The sequence below is a fragment of the Botryllus schlosseri genome, chromosome 3 (genome assembly GCF_051294905.1).
Source record: "Botryllus schlosseri isolate E-star chromosome 3, Bs_hap1, whole genome shotgun sequence".
Classification (NCBI taxonomy): Eukaryota; Metazoa; Chordata; class Ascidiacea; order Stolidobranchia; family Styelidae; genus Botryllus; species Botryllus schlosseri.
The window spans coordinates 15,120,660-15,138,401 of NC_137238.1; the positions used below are offsets into that span (position 1 = coordinate 15,120,660).

Consider the following 17,742-nt stretch of genomic DNA (forward strand, 5'->3'; position numbering starts at 1 on the left):
GATATGGAGTGGTTGGAAACCCCGAAATCGTCATCGATTCAATAGGTACAACACGTAGCCTATACAAAAATACATGTAGTTGTAGATTATTGGTACGGAATGGACGTCTTGATGATGATGGACCGCTGACAACACATATGCTGGATAACGACGTAGTCCTGTTTAAAGATATTTGTCCGTTTAAGAAAGCACTCGGTAGGGTGACCATATTTTCGAATCGGAAAGGGAGGACACTTGCAAAATCGTATAAGTTACTTGATCGAAACTGAAAACAGTTATCACTTCCATTCAACTGCTAATTTACCCACTTATTTATTACTAAAATTTAGTGGTTGTTGACTAAAAAAGGTCCTCACTTTCGTTCGACTCCCGAATGACCCGCTAGAACTCCCTACCTATTTCCCGTCATTTACGCTATTTTTAAGTTGAATCTGTCCATTATCCTAGCTGTAACGGAGGACGAATTGCCTAAAAGAAAGGCATTTAAGCGTCATCCAAGGACATTTTGAAAAATCTGAAATGGAGGAAAAATCCTAAAGGAGGACGTATGGATACCATAGCCCTGGGGAGCCTTTTCGTCTTTGATGTAGCGCGATTCGGAATGCCAGAGTGCCCGAGGAAGACCCGGTGTAGCAGGCGTAGGAAAGAGCTGATATAACACAAAAACCCTTAAGCGACGCGATAGGGCAGCATACGCGCCTCCCTCGACATCTTCAATGGCCCGAAGTTTTAATCAACTCATTATTAGTTATCATCTCTTTCGAGTAGTAATCTAGACCAGGGATATATAGAACTCCGGGATGGCTGACTGCGTAAAACGCGTAATCACGGTCTTACCTAAGTAGGTCCCGATTCGCGCATTCACTTCAGATAGTTGATGCAGCCGCTCCTTCTGTGAGTTATAATATGGTTTGGAATTCCGGTTCTAGCGCGCAGCGAATGTTATTAAGAGTGATAAATGCGTATAATCTCACAATTTTATTTTATTGAGCTATAGAGGACACGCGATGACAAGTTAGTCGGTAATTTGGCAGTGTTTGCCCTACTGCTTCAGTGCTGGTGGCAATGTTACCGGTATACCGGTACGGTATATCGCGTGTCTCTGGAATATCTCAGCTAATGTACGATGTTTTCTGCATTGCTAATCATGAGTACATAACAGGTTAAAATGCTAAGAATCAACAGTTCAGGGCGAGTAATAGTAATGCCGGCAGTAATATTTCGATGAGGGTATGTTTATGATGAATTATCAGGAAAATATATCGCGATGTTCAGATGGGTAGAAGTTCTGGTAGTTATGGCAATATCGTTTTGGAAACAGTCTCTTCACGATAAGCGTCAGTACCGGTACAGCGGTATGGTTTTAACTAAGCAAGATAGAGTGTGAAATGCAACAGTTTATGGGTATGATCATTTTGTCTGTTTGTTGAGGTATCACACAATAGGTTAAGTTTAACAGTGACGCGACAGTTAATCAGTACTTTGTCTCTTGAGATTGTGTAGAATAGTTTTGATTATGGTTTATGCTTGCTGCGTTCCTGGTCGTAAGACCGGGTACAAAGTCAAGAAAGGGACAGCACGCGTAGCTAATGACTCGATACCGATGGTTTCCCCAAGGACATTGTTCTCAGAGAGAAGTGGATAGGAGCTATACCTAGGAAAAATTGGACATTATCAGGCCACAGAGTATGCAAGAAGCATTTTAGTTCAGAAGACTTTCGACCAGTTTCATCAGACACCAACACAACACGTCGTAGTCGGAAGTCAGCATCATTGTCGAGGCCGCGTTTGGGGCCAGATGCAGTCCCGCATATTTTCCCGCAGTTACCGATTATTTGAGTAAAGAAAGCAACAGTCTCGAGAGAAATATAACTTCAACTGCATCAGAAGCACGTCTTGTCAAAGAAAATGCTGTAGTTGAGAGCCGCAATTATGAATTTTTGAAGCAATCTCAAGTCGACGACTTCGGAATGTTCAATGATGAAATTAAAAAAGAAACTCTGCCGGATGGATACGTTACTGTTTTCAAGGACGATTCAACTATAGAGTATGACTGGAGTGACGACTCGATTGTTCTCCCATTGTTAGCCGGCAGAATGGTCACGGTCAGATGGATCCACCCAAAACAGGATAGCTCAGTGCTTGTTTCAATGGCGTTCAAGCGATTCTTCGTGTATTTCTTGAAGTTGCGTCGGAATTAGTTAGACAGTTCAACATTTAGGTAGCGGTGGCGAGTCGTTATGACTAGTGAATAATACCGTGTAGCCTCTGTTATATTTTTCGCCAGATTTAGATCATATTTCGTCACGGATAGAAAACGGTATCATGACTGATTCAGCTGTATCACTTTGGGATGACTGGGAGGGACTGACTGAAATGGAAATTGAAGAATGTTTCGAAGGACTCGATAACTGGAAAGGTGTAATTTGTGAGGAATGCGAAGCATCCTTTCCGACTGTGAAATCTCTGAAAAAACATTACAAAAATCATAAAGTTCCCACCAGTACTTGTGATATATCTGAGGATGCTGTAATTGCTGTTTTGAAGAGGGCTTGTGTAAATACCAAAAATACTTTGAATGCGCCCCATCATTCGAGGAACTAGACGTGACCAAAGCTGTTCCATTGGTGAAACAACTCCATTCTGAATATTGTAAACTTGGTGTTGACGGATTTTATCAACATTATTCTAATATCGTTCACCAAGCTAACAAGTTGAGCTGGGTTTGCCGCAATTGCCAGCTTCAGCATTACTTTTGAAGATGTTTGATTCTCTCGTGTGCGGTAAAGAACAGGATCCAATCACAGAGATAGGAGGAGTCAACAGCAAGGAATCTGGTAAGTAAATATAGCCTTTGATACTATGCCTTTTCATGGAAAAACTTTGACATGTTTTTAGACATACTTGAATATATTGGTGGAGTGCTTTTGGGAGCCATTTCTAAGCATGCTAACGAAGCAATTGCCACATGCCTAACATCTGCAGTGCCATCAGGAAACCTCATTAAAGTGATGCAGAAGAAAGTCGGCGGATTGAAGAGCCCGTCTAAACAGTTTCATGGCATGGTTCTCCGCTTTTATGTTATCCACAGTAGAGAAATGGCAAAACCCCTGAAAAAGATCAATTTTTTCAGGGTACTTGACGCAATTCACTGTGATCCATTCGTTAACAAATTAATTCATACTGTGTCACTTCAATCTGGCTCAGACCTAAATGAGGTTGAGGATGTCATGGACAAGGCAATGAGACACTTGAATAACATCTTGTCTCACAATTTTGCAAAGTTTGCATTGCATGAGAAGCAAAAAAAGTCCTCCAAATTTTCCAAAAGTTTGCGAGATGGCTTGAAAAAAAAATGATCAATATGCTCTTTTAGTATGGTAGTTTTTTCTCTCTGTGGCAAATGCTGCCTATCCACATTGAGGTTCCCTACCTAAAAAAGGAAACCAATGCGTTGGTCGAAACCTTGACGTGGTGCATTGGCTTACTACTAATGTCGACCGGCAGACGTCTTCCTGTGTTCTTGGCAATGACAACGAGTTCCCTTCAAGTGCGATTTTGCACACTTTTAAGGAGTAAGCTCTGGCTATTGTGAGTCGAGCTCAAGCAGAACATTAACATTACACAAGGCTCTTATTCTAGTCATCAGGGCCGTAACAGCGCTTCGTCAGCCCCCCCCCCCCAAACATTGGTCATGGGCCCCTCATAGGGTGATGAACCGAACTTCTAGGGGGCTTCGCCCCCCAGACCTCCCATTGGCTATACGCTGTGTACCGCTACTCATCATCTGTGTTCACCGTCCGTTTAGTGGGGCAGCTTCGGACGTCCACACGCGCGAAGCGCAAAAAATTTCAAAATTCATGATTTAATCGGTCAATATGATCGGGAATTGAATATATATTATTATCAATTTTTATCCTCTCTCTGCCCACGTAATCAGATTTAACGGTAGACCTGAGTGAGGTGTGTTTGAAATGGTAGGACCCCTCAATAATAATTGAACATCTTCGGGCGTATACCCGTTCGCAGGAACGAAACAGCACTTGGCCAGCCCCCCCCAATAAAACTTGGGTCTTGGGCTCCCATAGGGTGATAAACCGCCCCCCCCCCCGTCATGTTGTCCGCTTTTGCCACGAAATAAGGGCCAGAGTTTAGTGAGCCAGCGCGAGGCGCGAAAATATTCGATAATTCATGATAAAATCGGTCAATAATATTGGGAATTGCATATATATTGCTATCAATTTCTTATTCTCTCTGTTCACGTTTGCAGATTTACCGGTAGAGCTGAATGAGGTGGCTTGGGAACTGTAGGGCCAGTAAATAATAATTAAACATATTCGGGCGGGCGGCCCCGTTGGTATGACCCCGTTCCATGATGATTTCCTGTCCGTTATATCAAAAAATACAGAATCGCCCAAATGTACTAACTAGACTAGACTAACGACGCACGCGATCTCAAATTGGTATTTCTTTACGGGCATACAATTTTTCCCTGCGGAGTGGTATTTGTCTTCTGAGGTTCAGATTGCCAAGACAGGAACATTCGGCGCCAGTCACGCAGTCACGCAGCGCCAAAAATTTTGAAAAAGTTGCATAAATTTTTGAAAAATACTCAATAATTTATGCTAATTCACGAAATAATTTTGGGCCCCCTTCGAACTCGCCCCCCCCCCCAATTGGGGGGTTTGGGGTGCGGCAGTTACGGTCCTGCTAGTCATACTCAAGTTTCTGCGGTTATCGGACAGGCATTATATACGACTACAAGACAGTTGCAATATTATTTGTTATATTCATACTCGAGTTTCTGCAGTTAATATAGGACATATTTTCAATCAACTATATTGTGAATTGCATATCAGTATAGTTCAAGATCTTTCCACTTGTTCACTTTGTAGTATTCTTCAGTCTCTCTTTCCATGAGTTCATCTCACAATAGCCAATGCACACGAACCAGATATTCTATACCTTCTGTCATTATATTCATATACGTAGCAAACTCTACAAAGGATCAAAGCCACAATATCGCATCAATCTCGTGAGAAATGTAACATAGGCTACACAGTATTATTCACTAGTCATAACGACTCGCCATCGCTACCTAAATGTTGAACTGTCTAACTAATTCCGACGCAACTTCAAGAAATACACGAAGAATCGCCTTGAGCACCATTGAAACAAGCACTGAGCTATCCTGTTTTTGGTGGATCCATCTGACCGTGACCATTCTGCCGGCTAACAATGGGAGAACAATCAAGTCGTCACTCCAGTCATACTCTATAATTCAACACAGTTCCATCACATAGTCACGGATGATGATAATTCGATACCTCCTAACCTGGCTGTGTCAGTCGTTGTGATGAAAAATATGGAAGTCAGGTCATTTGTGAATTAATTCGTCCATTGTGCCATATGATATGTATAGTTATCTGATGAGTGGGAGCTCTTTACAAACAACTACTGAGTTGGTGAATATCCTTGCGTTCTGTAAGGGAGTTCACAGCGGCAATCTTGGGGATACCACAGCTCATATTGCTTTGGCTATCTGTCATTTGAAAAGTTTTCTGGCGGCAAGAGACGAAGACTCGGATTTGGATGAACATCATGTTGCTCTCATAAATTTCATAACGGAGCAATTAAAATTAATTTCTCGGCCGAAGCAAGGCCGTCGGTACTCGTCAAACACTCTTGTGATAGCATTTCTCTAGAAACTAACCAGCACCACTCTGTACAAGAAACTTCGAACGCTTTTCATTTTGCCATCCATCAGTCACCTTCGGAATTTATCCTCAGAAACAACGGTTGAAACTGGTGAGGTTGATTTGAGCTACCTGATGGCCAGAACATCTAATTTAAAAGAGTCTGAAAAAGTTGTAACACTTATGATTGACGAGGTCTACACGGCTCAGCGTATAGAATACACCAATGGCTCATTTGTCGGATACACTGAAGATGGTACTCCAGCAAAAACAGTACTTGCTTTCATGGTGCAGTCACTGCATGGTAAATACAAGGACATTGTATGTCTGATTCCTGTAAAAAAATTGGACACATGTGTACTCAGGAAATGGTTCGACATTGTGATGAAGGCTCTCAACGATTTCCTTCTTGTCATATCTGTGTCAGTCGACAACCATGTTTGCAATAGAAAATTGTTTGTTGATCTATGTGATGGCCATCTTCGCCCAAGTATACAGCACCCGCAACGTATTGATCAGCAGTTGTTTCTGATATTTGATTTCACTCACAACTTCAAAAACATTTACAATCATTTTGTCAACAAAAAGCGTCTGAACCTCCCAACTAAAAATTTTGAACATATTCTCGGAGAATCCTGTTTTCCTGACTTCAGTCATATAATGAAGCTGTATGCGATGGAAGAAGAGAAGACGTTGAAGATCGCTTCAAAGTTGAAGAAAGTTTCACTAAGCCCGAGCAGTATAGCAAGGACCTCACCGCAGCATGCGTTGAGCGTGTTCAGCGAGTCAACTGCCTACGGCTTGAAGTACTATGGCAAAGAGCAACCAGCCTTTCTGTCAACCGCATATTTCATTGTATTCATTCACAATATCTGGAGTATTATGTCGGTTAAATCTCCGAATAAAGATGTCAGAAAGAGAAATCCAATGTTTCAGCCTCTGCAGCACATTAGCAGTGGACATCCTGGGCAACTATACTTAAAAGATGCCATTGAGATATTCAAATGTTGGCGGCAATCCAGCAATTCGGGTCTCAGTGCCGAGACATTCTTAGCATGTATTCAATCGATGGAGGCAGTTATAGCCCTTTCCGAATATCTGCAAGACAAGCATCATTTTGAATACTTGCTAACCGGCAAATTGGTCTCGGATCCTATAGAAGCTCGATTCGGTATGTACCGTCAAGCCAATGGCGGAAACTTCTTCATGTCGGTCAAGCAGCTTCTTCTAGCAGAGAAGAAGATCCGCTGTCTCAGCTTGATTCAGCAACGGGCACTACAAACCAGTGTTGGGATCAAGTCACTACCTTCGAGTCACGAGTCATTCCGAGTCATTGGACATTTTGACTCGAGTCAAGTCAAGTCAATCGATTTTCAAAGGTGACTCGAGTCAAGTCAAGTCAATCGATTTTCGGAGGTGACTCGAGTCAAGTCAAGTCACGAGTCAAGTCACATTTCAAGTCAAGTTGCATTTTCGAAGTGTGAGGCATGATTACGTCATTGTAAGTTGCTAGCTGTCTGAAATGCAGATTGAGTGGTCACTGATTCCGAACCGATGAACGAATATAGAGGTAAATATACACGCTAGAAGACGTTGCATCGCTCACGTATACGTAGAACTGTTGCATGGCCTCAGTTAATAGTCACCAACCAAAATACAGAATGGAGAAACGAAGTGATAAGATGTAATACATTACCCATTTAAAAATAGATATAATACAATTCGAGCATGCGCTAATGGTCGACGGCAATATAACGTATATTAGAATTCAATTTCAATAAAATAAGAGGTTTGGTAAAGGTAAAAGAACAGAGACAGAATATACACTTTGCCATTTTATTACTTTACTGTACTGCTAGAGTTTACGACAACATAAGCTTCGATCACTTCGTTTGCGGTCAATTTATTTATGAGAGAACAATCGAGGCTCAGTAAAATGCTCGATCAATCAATGATTGGTCGCTTTCCAGGCTTACACCAGCGTTTCGAGAACAATCCGAACATATGCAAGATACAGTGATTTTTATCGACACCGATTTCTTGATGACTTGAAATTGACTCGTGAATTTTGGTCCGAGTCACGAGTCAATCCACATTTCTGATACGCCGAGTCAAGTCAAGTCAAGTCATTTTAGCAAAGTGACTCGAGTCAAGTCAAGTCATACGAAAAAGGTGACTCGAGTCTGACTCGAGTCAAGTCATGACTCGAGTCATCCCAACACTGCTACAAACTGCATCGCAAATTGATGACACCAGTCCTGTTTTTCTCATGGAGACTACATGCGAACCCGATGAAGATAACCAATGGCTTGTTGACTTTTTGGATCAAGTTTCACTGGATGAATTAGAAGATGACGATGCTGCTATCACGTATTTCGTCAGTGGCTATATTGGGCGTGCTATCTCTCGTCGGCGGAAGTGCTCCGACTGCACAAAATTGCTAGTCTTGGATCGTGACTGCCCTCGTCTATACGACAGTGTGCCGGATAAGCATAAAGATGTGTTTGCCATGGCTGATCGAGGAGGTCTTGCTCAGCCAACAGAGTTCTGTTTTGCTGTGACTGGGCTGGCTGTCCGATATTTCACTGAAATTGCTACTAATGAAAAGGTGAAGAAAAGATTGATGCTTTGTAGCAATCAGAGAAGAGCCTTCCTGGCAGCAATCCGCAGAGTTTTTAGGTCGTCCTATGCTTATGCGTACTTCCTGGATAAAGAATGCCACTCTGACCATCAAAATTTTGACTTGATTATTATTACTGCTTTTAATTGCTTCGCTAAAAATGAACTAAAACGACTGAATAGTAAACCGCTTGCAGATGACCCCCCTGGAAAGCAACTTCGAAAAATACGAAAGTTGACTTCCAAAGCCTCCGGAAAAAGTTGAGTTTTTGCCATTCTACGCACTGCAATGTATGTTCACATGTTAAATATAGAATATTCTAATCTGGAAAAAACGATTGAAATCGTTATTCAGAAAATCAAATATATGATGCTTGGCATTTTCGATTTTTTCCGTTGCATATATATAGCACTAGGACTGAGGTACAGGGAAAAGCTTTTATTACCATATAAGACAAGATTACTCATCAAGAAAGCTGCCAATGGTTGAGTAAGCAGATTGTTTGAATATGTGCATCATTAACTTCCAAAAAAAGACAGAGATCGAAGCTGGTTTCAATCTAGTGCCTGGACCTACTTAGGTAAAGGCCAAAAAGAAGTCAGCCATCCCGGAGTTCTATATATCCCTGTCTATACCAACTAGGCTACGCGTAGCATATATTGGCATTCGCTATGGTTCGAATGCCAAGCTACCAGGACAGTAGTGGTTTGAATAGCTCGCCATTTTGAGCTATGTTTCGAAACCCGCTGTTTTGCGCGGACGACCAATTTCAATATAGATCGAGGGCAGAATCATTTTCCACGACATTTCCAAATGCCGGGAAGTGATATGGTCCCGATTCGGGCTGCTATATAAACTTCAGGAAATATTACGTAGATCACTTTATCTCTGAGACGATTAGCAACAGGGTCTGAAAGTATCTTCCCTTTTAAATCTAGCTCTTGTTTGCTAGCGTAGCTAACGTAATCTCTGGTACGAACGTCTTTTCCAGTTTTAATGGGAGAACTGCGATAATTTTGATTCAACTGCGTAGCAGGCCAGGGGTTGAACATATTTTCGAACATATAAAACCAACCAAGAGATGTTCAGTGTCATCTTCCTAAATGGCGATCACCAAAGTTTCCTTTTACTCACACTATAGTAGGCTAAATACGAAATCACAGACTACAACAGTGATCCTCAACATCAATATAATATTCAGCTCGACAACCAAATACGGACAGTATAGCCTAAACGCGTCCTGATAGGGCTACTCAAACTCAAAAGTTGTTCTGTTAAAGGTCCAAGCAAATACATGTATCAGCTAATCCCAGCCTTAGCCTTTGTAAAAACTACCAGCAGTTCAGCTGTACGTGTACAACTGTGATTCTTCGAAAAAGTTATTCGATTCGGATTTTCGGAATCTGGACGACATTATTCGGATTGGAGTTGATTTTTTATTGAGATTGTTCGGATTCGGCGGATGTAGGTAAGTCCTAAGAGACTCAATCTGTCGGACGGAATCGGATTCTCAGAAATCAAGATCCGCTCATCACTGACAACTCTATGTAGGGACAAATGTAACAATCAACCTCACCGCTTGTAGGGAGGAGAAATCGTCTTGATATTTTGAGTGCGTATGCGGTAGGTATGTCTCCAAACATACCTGAAGACCAGTCATAGCACGTAAATATGGATGTTCTAATGATGATGATGGCCGGTCGTAAATACTGCATGAATAGGGTTGCATTTAAAACAAATATTTGTTAAAAACAGATTGTTTAAAACACGTTTTAAACAGTGTTTTAAACAAAGGCCGTTTAAAAAACAAAATTGTGTTTTTTCAAGTTTTAAAATCATGCAATAAATTAGTAAATACTTTCCAAAAAAACATGTTGTATGAGTCTACGGACAATTACTAACTGGTATAGCCGACGTTGTGGTGCTCTGGCCCCTTCTCTCTCACATCTGTATATCACGTGATTTATGTCTTTCTTCTCGTGCCACGTAACTTACCATTTATCAGCACGTGCATCTCAAACTTACAAACTAGACTCATCTGCGATATCCTACTGTATATTCCATACATATTCGACCAATATATCTATCTGAGGCAATACTGTCGTTGGATTCACGTTGAAGTTGTCAGATCAAGGACTAACGCAGGGACGTGTGTCTACTACCCTGAGCTAAGTATATCTACCCAGCCACACATTACGTGGGACTCAGGTTACAACTCTAGCAGGTTATCAGACGACCCACTTCTTCCACAACGTATACGATATGGAATGGTTGGAACCCTCAAAATAGTCGGTTCAACAGCTATAGTACGTAGATATTCCGTCAAAGGAGCTACATTTACCTCATATTTTTAATTGTCAGTGTTAATCCACTATGGCGTCGCACTTGAACATTCGTTACGTCATGGCTTAAACGAAAAACACTAAAAACATATTTTAAACAAAAAGGGTTTTATTGTTTTAAACATGTTTGTTTTAAATGGAACCCTATGCATAACGATGTAGTCGTGATCAAAGATAGTTTTTGGTCCGTTTAGGACAGGCGTCGGAAGACTTTTTCGTCACGAGCTATATTGACCATTATTAATCGACAATAACAATACCCACTGTGACGTCACAATGAATAAATCGTGACGTAATCGCCAAAAAACTAAACAAAACAAATATGTTTTAAACGAAGGCCATATGTTTGAAACATATTTGTTTCAGATTGATTTTTGTTTTAAATGCAATCCTAGTCACACCAATTGCCCCCGTCCGGCTATTGAAGCATAAGTAAATCATTGGTCCTGCTGAACTGACACGATTGTAATTGCAGCAGATCCGGAATGTCATTCCGTGCTGCAATGACATAAATATACGAGACACCATATCTTGCAAATGATAAGTTTCTCCTAGCTAATCACGCTATTTATCACGACGATACGATAAGCGCCCAGCACGCAGGCGAACTGCGTTCGATTCCCGTCGGAGGTTTATCTGGGCTCCACTTCCCCTGCCGTTGTTGCCGTTCTTACGGCGACAAAAAAGCCCAGAAAAAGACCCGACGAAAGAAAGCACTCACAAAGAATGGAAAAGAACTAGTAGAAAGGGCCGCGGCTTCAAAGAGATCAACATCGAAAAAGAACTGTGACATCGGGCAATCTAGGCCGAGGTGGATGTTAGAGTAAAGGATCGCTACTGATGCGTGTCGTTCTACATCCTCCTATCTGTTCATGACATCGCATTGTGTCTTATCGCATTGTACATTGTGTGTGACTTGTTCAGATAAAAATATAACCCAACCATGTTATGTTATCCTGCTGCACGACTTAGGGCAAATATCCTAAAGATAGCGCGTATCGGGGAGAACGCGAATCGTGTGATGCATATATGTTAATCTTGGCAGGACTGGAAATTACACCAGACGACTCGGGATAACCCCGGTATCCAACGTTTTGCGCCTCGATTAACGGTCTTGATAAGACGCATTCTCCCTGATAAGCTGACTTTATCATATTCGCACTATTTTCGTTAATGACGTGAATAAACTGCGAATTCAGCATATAGAGAAGTATACTATAGAGTTTAGCATGTTGAACGTATACGCGTTTGCAACGTAGAGTTTTAAATACTCTATTGCCAGCAGGGTGTCGAATACATTGCTTCATAGCATCGTTGAATGAGCGGCTAGGTATCATTATTCACTCTTACCGAAAAGAGTGTGTATTCACACCCAAACGGTCGATGTGGGTGGTACACGAATTAAGACAGAACCTAACTCATAATTATATCGCTGTTAACCCTACGCTTCTATACGCGTATGCAAAAATTGGATTAAAATGTTGCATTCAGTTTATGCCGCGGTATAAGTCTGAGGCAGTGTTGGGATCAAGTCACTACCTTCGAGTCACGAGTCATTTCGAGTCATTGCCCATTTTGACTCGATTCAAGTCAAGTCAATCGATTTTCAAAGGTGACTCGAGTCAAGTCAAGTCACTCGATTTTTGGAGGTGACTCGAGTCAAGTCGAGTCAAGTCAAGTCAAGTCACGAGTCAAGTCACATTTCAAGTCAAGTTGCCTTTTCGAAGTATGTATGAGGCATGATCACGTCATTGCAGTTTGCTAGCTGTCTGAAATACAGTTTTAGTAGTCATTGATTCCGAAACGATGAACGAATATAGAGTTAAATATGCACGCAAGAAGGCGCTGCTTCGCTCACATATACGTAGAACTATTAAACTACGTAATGCACGATTTTCATTTTTGCTCACGAGCGCCGCCATTATGGTCAAGGGATGGCGGTCGGTGAATCTTGCTTCGTGCGCGCAGATGGCAGTTTTGGAGTTGGTTTTGCCATTTATCTCCGTGGGTTGTCGATATGATGCAGTTCAGGGTATCGATGCTAAATTAAGATAAGTAGCATGTTTATTATTAGCATGGAATCTTTTTGTTAGCGAAAAACAGCCGATTTACGAAGTTTTTCGGTACTGGTTTGTGACAGCTCACGAGAAGTCGAGAACATCATGGCATATCAGCTTTACTTCTAAGATAATAATGGTGCATATATATTTGTAAAATGGCTGGTCATAACGGATATATTTATGTAATTTAAATTAGTGAATTTATTCCTGTAATACAGTTTTATGTTTGATATGGACAGGTTGAATTCTTGCAAAGAACTTTTGCGATAAACAATCTATATTATTATACTGTATTTGCCTGTGAGATAACAGACATGAATGCAGATGCGGGATCCTGGACTGTGACAGGAAGATCACTCTATGATTATGTTCTGAAATGCAACAACGAATGAGAAAGGCCATGAAACTATCTTTTCACAAAATTTTGAAGTGAGTAAATCACCAGAAGTGTTTCAATCCGATCATACTCTCTCCTGTTCTATCGTGATAATGTTGTTATTGACTTTTGTCTAGATAACTGGAAATACACGTGTTTGTGGGGAGCATTTTAATGACGAGGATTATAGACTGAATGAAGTCTTGCGGACGTCACTATTTGAAAATTGGGGCAGTTCCTGGGATATTCAAGTGGACGAAGTCAACAACACCATCAAGAAGGGTGTTGCACAGGCATCAGATGTGAGATCAATGTAAACTGACATGATATGAGGCTAGAAATTTCTTTCAATTCTTAACAATGACTGGTACATAGATAGGTCTCTTATGTGTGAGAGATTCTAATATTATTTAAAACTATTTCGCGAACTCGGCACATCAATTGGGTGGAAGGGAAAGTCAAATAGCTACATGATACTGCCTTTCCAACTATATGTAGACTGTAGAGTGCATTGCAGCCAAAAATATAACTTGCACAACTCAGTATCAGGAAATATGTCCAAGGTGTGCTTGGCCATTCTAGAACCGCGTAAAAGTATTTCTGGTTATTATGATTAGTGCAGCACTTGGTTATGCCACCAGCACTAACTATTTAGTCAAAGGAACTCTATTATTTTGAAAACGTAGATGTACTTGAATAACTGCCATTGTTAGTTGATCGTAAATATACCGTAAGTCCGTAACTATAAATGTTTTCATTTCTGTCGGCATGTTTTTAATGCATCTAACTGTATTTGTACTGGACATCTTACTCCAGAAGAAATTCCAAGTAGCACTGATCAGATTCCACATCTAGAACAGCCATTGCTGAATCACGCGTATTGTGAAGAAAAATTATCTAAAGCAAGGGAATAATTCAGGATTCAAGTAACGAGCTGGAGAAGCTGATTTTGTGCACGATTCAAGGCATCCGATGATATGTGTTTCTGTAGTATTCTGGATTTTCAAGTTATGGATTGGTTTTGAAGTTTTTGATATAGTCTCATCAACAGCTGCAACTGTTCCACTTTTATGAACTGTTAAAAATTATCTCATGAGTGGTATATTGAAGAATTTCAAGCAAAGGCAAATTCAAAAACTCTGCCATTGCAAGACGAACTTTTTTCATGTGTTTGTCTGATTCACCAAGGCTTTGGAGTGAAAGACCTTGGTGTTCGATTCAACTTGGTCTACTGCATCTGTTAGCGGATAATTTTTCATATTTTACTCTTGGGAAATTGACAATTTGGGTGAGTAGAGCAAATTAGAGAACATATGCCCCAATCCTTCAGATGAGGAAATTATGGTAGCACACATGTTAATAATGCTTGATTGGTATCGCGCCACATGGCCATAGTGGCTACCTAAAGTCAAGTCTGCTTTATATCGCTAATCCTTTCATTTTTTATCTGCTCAATAAACAAAACAAGTAACATTCAACAGTTCCGTTGGGTATTGTATATTGACGAATTTATCCGCCATTTGCTAGGAGCTAGCCAGTTGCACAAAGCTTATCCGGTACACAACTGGGAGTGAGCGGCTTGGTGTACACCAGGGGTCGGCAACCTTTTGCTAGTCGCGGGCCAAATTTCAGGTTCACAACATTTTGGCGGGCCGGACCGGAATTTTTCTTAATACTATAGTTAACAGTCACGTCGGTATATTACCCTACAATGCTGCAATCTCAATCATACAAATCACAAAAAGAGCAAAACACATGTATTTAGGCTACACTTCAACAACGCAGGATAAATGTGACACTTTGCGCAGCTTGCTTTGTGATAGATTTTCAACTTCTGGCAACAAGTCAGATGAAGCTAGAATCAGGCCATATTCAGAATGTGCGTTGGGATACGTGATCTTAGCTTGCTCTTCGTGAATTTCATTGTTGAAAACTATTGTTCACATGCGCACGTGCTACCAAAAGTCGATGCTATTTCTTTTGCATTGTTGGTCAAGCTGGGATGAAGACCGATTTCAAGAACGTACTCTTTGTCAAAGTCAATCAGCGATATGCTCTTTGTATGAAATTTGTCATTCAATTCAACTGCATGGCATTTCAAATGGGCCCATTTGAAATTTTCTGGCAATGGTGGCGCCCACATTAACCGGAGTACTGGGTAGTCAGAATTTATTTTGTACAGAACGAATGTCGGAAAAGTGGATGGAAATTCATTAATTAAATTTGGTATATCACAGTTACAAATGTATAGTGCTGGTAGGTTTACTCTCCTCCAGTATAGGAAAGTGAGCTTATTTAGTTGTTTCCCCCTGAAGTTGCAAATTCAATTTGTTTAGATGTGACGTTAAATGTTCTACGAAAGCAAGATTAGATACCCATTTTCGATGACAAGATTATGAGTCGGCGATGTTTGTATTTTCAAGGAAAGTTGCTATTTCATTTCTCAGTTCATACACTCGTGCAAGCATCTCGACGTAACAAAGCATGTACCCGTTTTGCCAGTGACACTTGCAACCGACGGGTTTGCCCAAGACACAGAAAACTTCAGAAGAACGCATATTGCTTGGAATGCCGAACAGCTTCTTGTAGTTGAAGTGCTATATGTTTCGTTGTTCTTGTGTTTGAAATATACGTGACAAAGCAATGCTTATTGGGGTAGGCCTATCTTTACTATTGCTTTTAGGTCTGCATTCATTACAGTGGAACATATTGACTCAAAGGCTTTTCGCGTGCGCCTTGTCAGGAGTTAGCGACATGCGACACAAGAGGAGCTTACTGAAATATAGACATACGAAAACCAAATTGGCAAAATATGACGTAACAATGCAATAATAAAAAGGATCGCTAACAGCTGTACCGGTACTACGGTAGTCATAACAAAGTGACAAGAGAAAATGAAATCATACAAAACACAGACAATTAGCGGTATTTTATTTAATATTTTAGGATTGCATATATAGGCCTACTCTTTGTGCTTGTTATTGTGCCGTTAACTCATTGAAGGGGGCACACGGGGGATCTTTGAGGTGATGGATTCTGCTGTGGTGAATGTGGTTCTGAGAGCAATATTCAAGTTCAGTACCGCCAGTAACATTTGAGGTATCTCCGCGTTTCTCTGAGAGCTATTAAGGTGATTAACATTTAAAAAGTGGTATTCTGCGACTCACGCAGCAGCCTGATTCTAAAATCGGAATATGACGAACCCGGACCAGTACGGGGCTCGTTCACTTTCGGACCAAAAACCATTTTTCTCCGTAACGCTGTACTGAGTTTGGTCCGAAAGTGAACGAGCCCCGTAGGTGCGTGAATTACATGTTCCGGAATCATCATCCGTAGTGGACGAAAACATTATAAATTTTGACATTTTTCGAAGCAGTGCTGCATTGCAGATTGGAACTCATTACGAAACGGCGGGCCGTATTCTTGTGGTAACTAATCATTTCGTCGCGGGCCGGACGATTTCGCTTGGCGGGCCGGATCCGGCCCGCGGGCCGTAGGTTGCCGACCCTTGGTGTACACCGTGGACAACAAAGTCTAAACCCAGGTAAAATGAAAGATCTCCGGGTGGCCATGACCCTTTCATATCCCGCAAATGGGCAAGGTGTCCTTGACAGTTCTAGTTTTATCATCAGATTTCGAAATATCCTTGTTGATCATCGATGGTCCGTGTTGTAGTGGCTGGTCGATGAGGCACATCTGCATCTGGAACATAAAATACTGCAGCAGTATATGGTGCGCTTGACAATCATCGAACTGGGACAGTTAGGCAGTGCAACTGAGAACATTGCAACGACAGCAATTTTTAGTCATATTGTAAAGCTTCGTATTTGTTTATTGTTACTAAACAATTTGTTGACTAGTTATTTGATTTTAGTAGCCAGCACAATTTTTTGTTTTGACAAGATGTAATATCAAGCATTGACCCCAACAACACTGCTGATACTGACATGCTCAAACTCATCAGGATCACAGATGATACTTGCAAAGTCACGAAGTCTAATTCTCAAAGCCAGTTAGGAGCCTATAATTTGAGTGCTTGAATAAATCTACCAAGGACCTCTGCTAGTATAAATTACAACATGCCTCTAAAATCTCATATCATATGTAAGATTCAGCGAATAATTTATGAGACGGACTTTCAGCATTCCCGTGGCCACTTACTGGCCACGGATAATTTCGTGGCCGGCCACAGATATTCCGTGGCCGGCCATGGTGATTTTCATGGCCGGCCATGAAATTTCAGTATGGCCGGCCACGAAATTTCCATGGCCGGCCATGTCAAACTCATTGTCATGGCCGGCCATGACTAAATTTCATGGCCGGCCATAGCCAAATTTGATGGCCGGCTGCAATATATCAAGTTAGTATCGATGATAAGTAGGCTACTGTATGTGGCCCAATCGTGGTCAAATGCATGATCAATTATGTTCTATTATGGGCGTACAGTAAATAGAACTAGGTGAGAGCGAGAGTTTAGCTCAGTTTATATGCATTTTCACCTGAAATACCAGATGAATAGCGATACAATGAAACGATAGGAAGAAGATGAAACGATCTGTAATAGTCTCTATATATCAAATAAAAACACAAAAAATGATGTAAAGAATGCATTAAAAAGGGGGATATCCTCTAAATGAAACAGGAAATA

The 17,742-nt window shown here is 41.1% G+C and overlaps 1 long non-coding RNA gene across 12 annotated transcripts in view; it reads right to left on the reverse strand.

Annotated features, from left to right (window-relative positions):
* The window catches only part of LOC145435869 (uncharacterized), a 284,669-nt gene that overhangs the window by 41,373 nt on the left and 225,554 nt on the right, over positions 1 to 17,742 (reverse strand). The window lies entirely within an intron of this gene.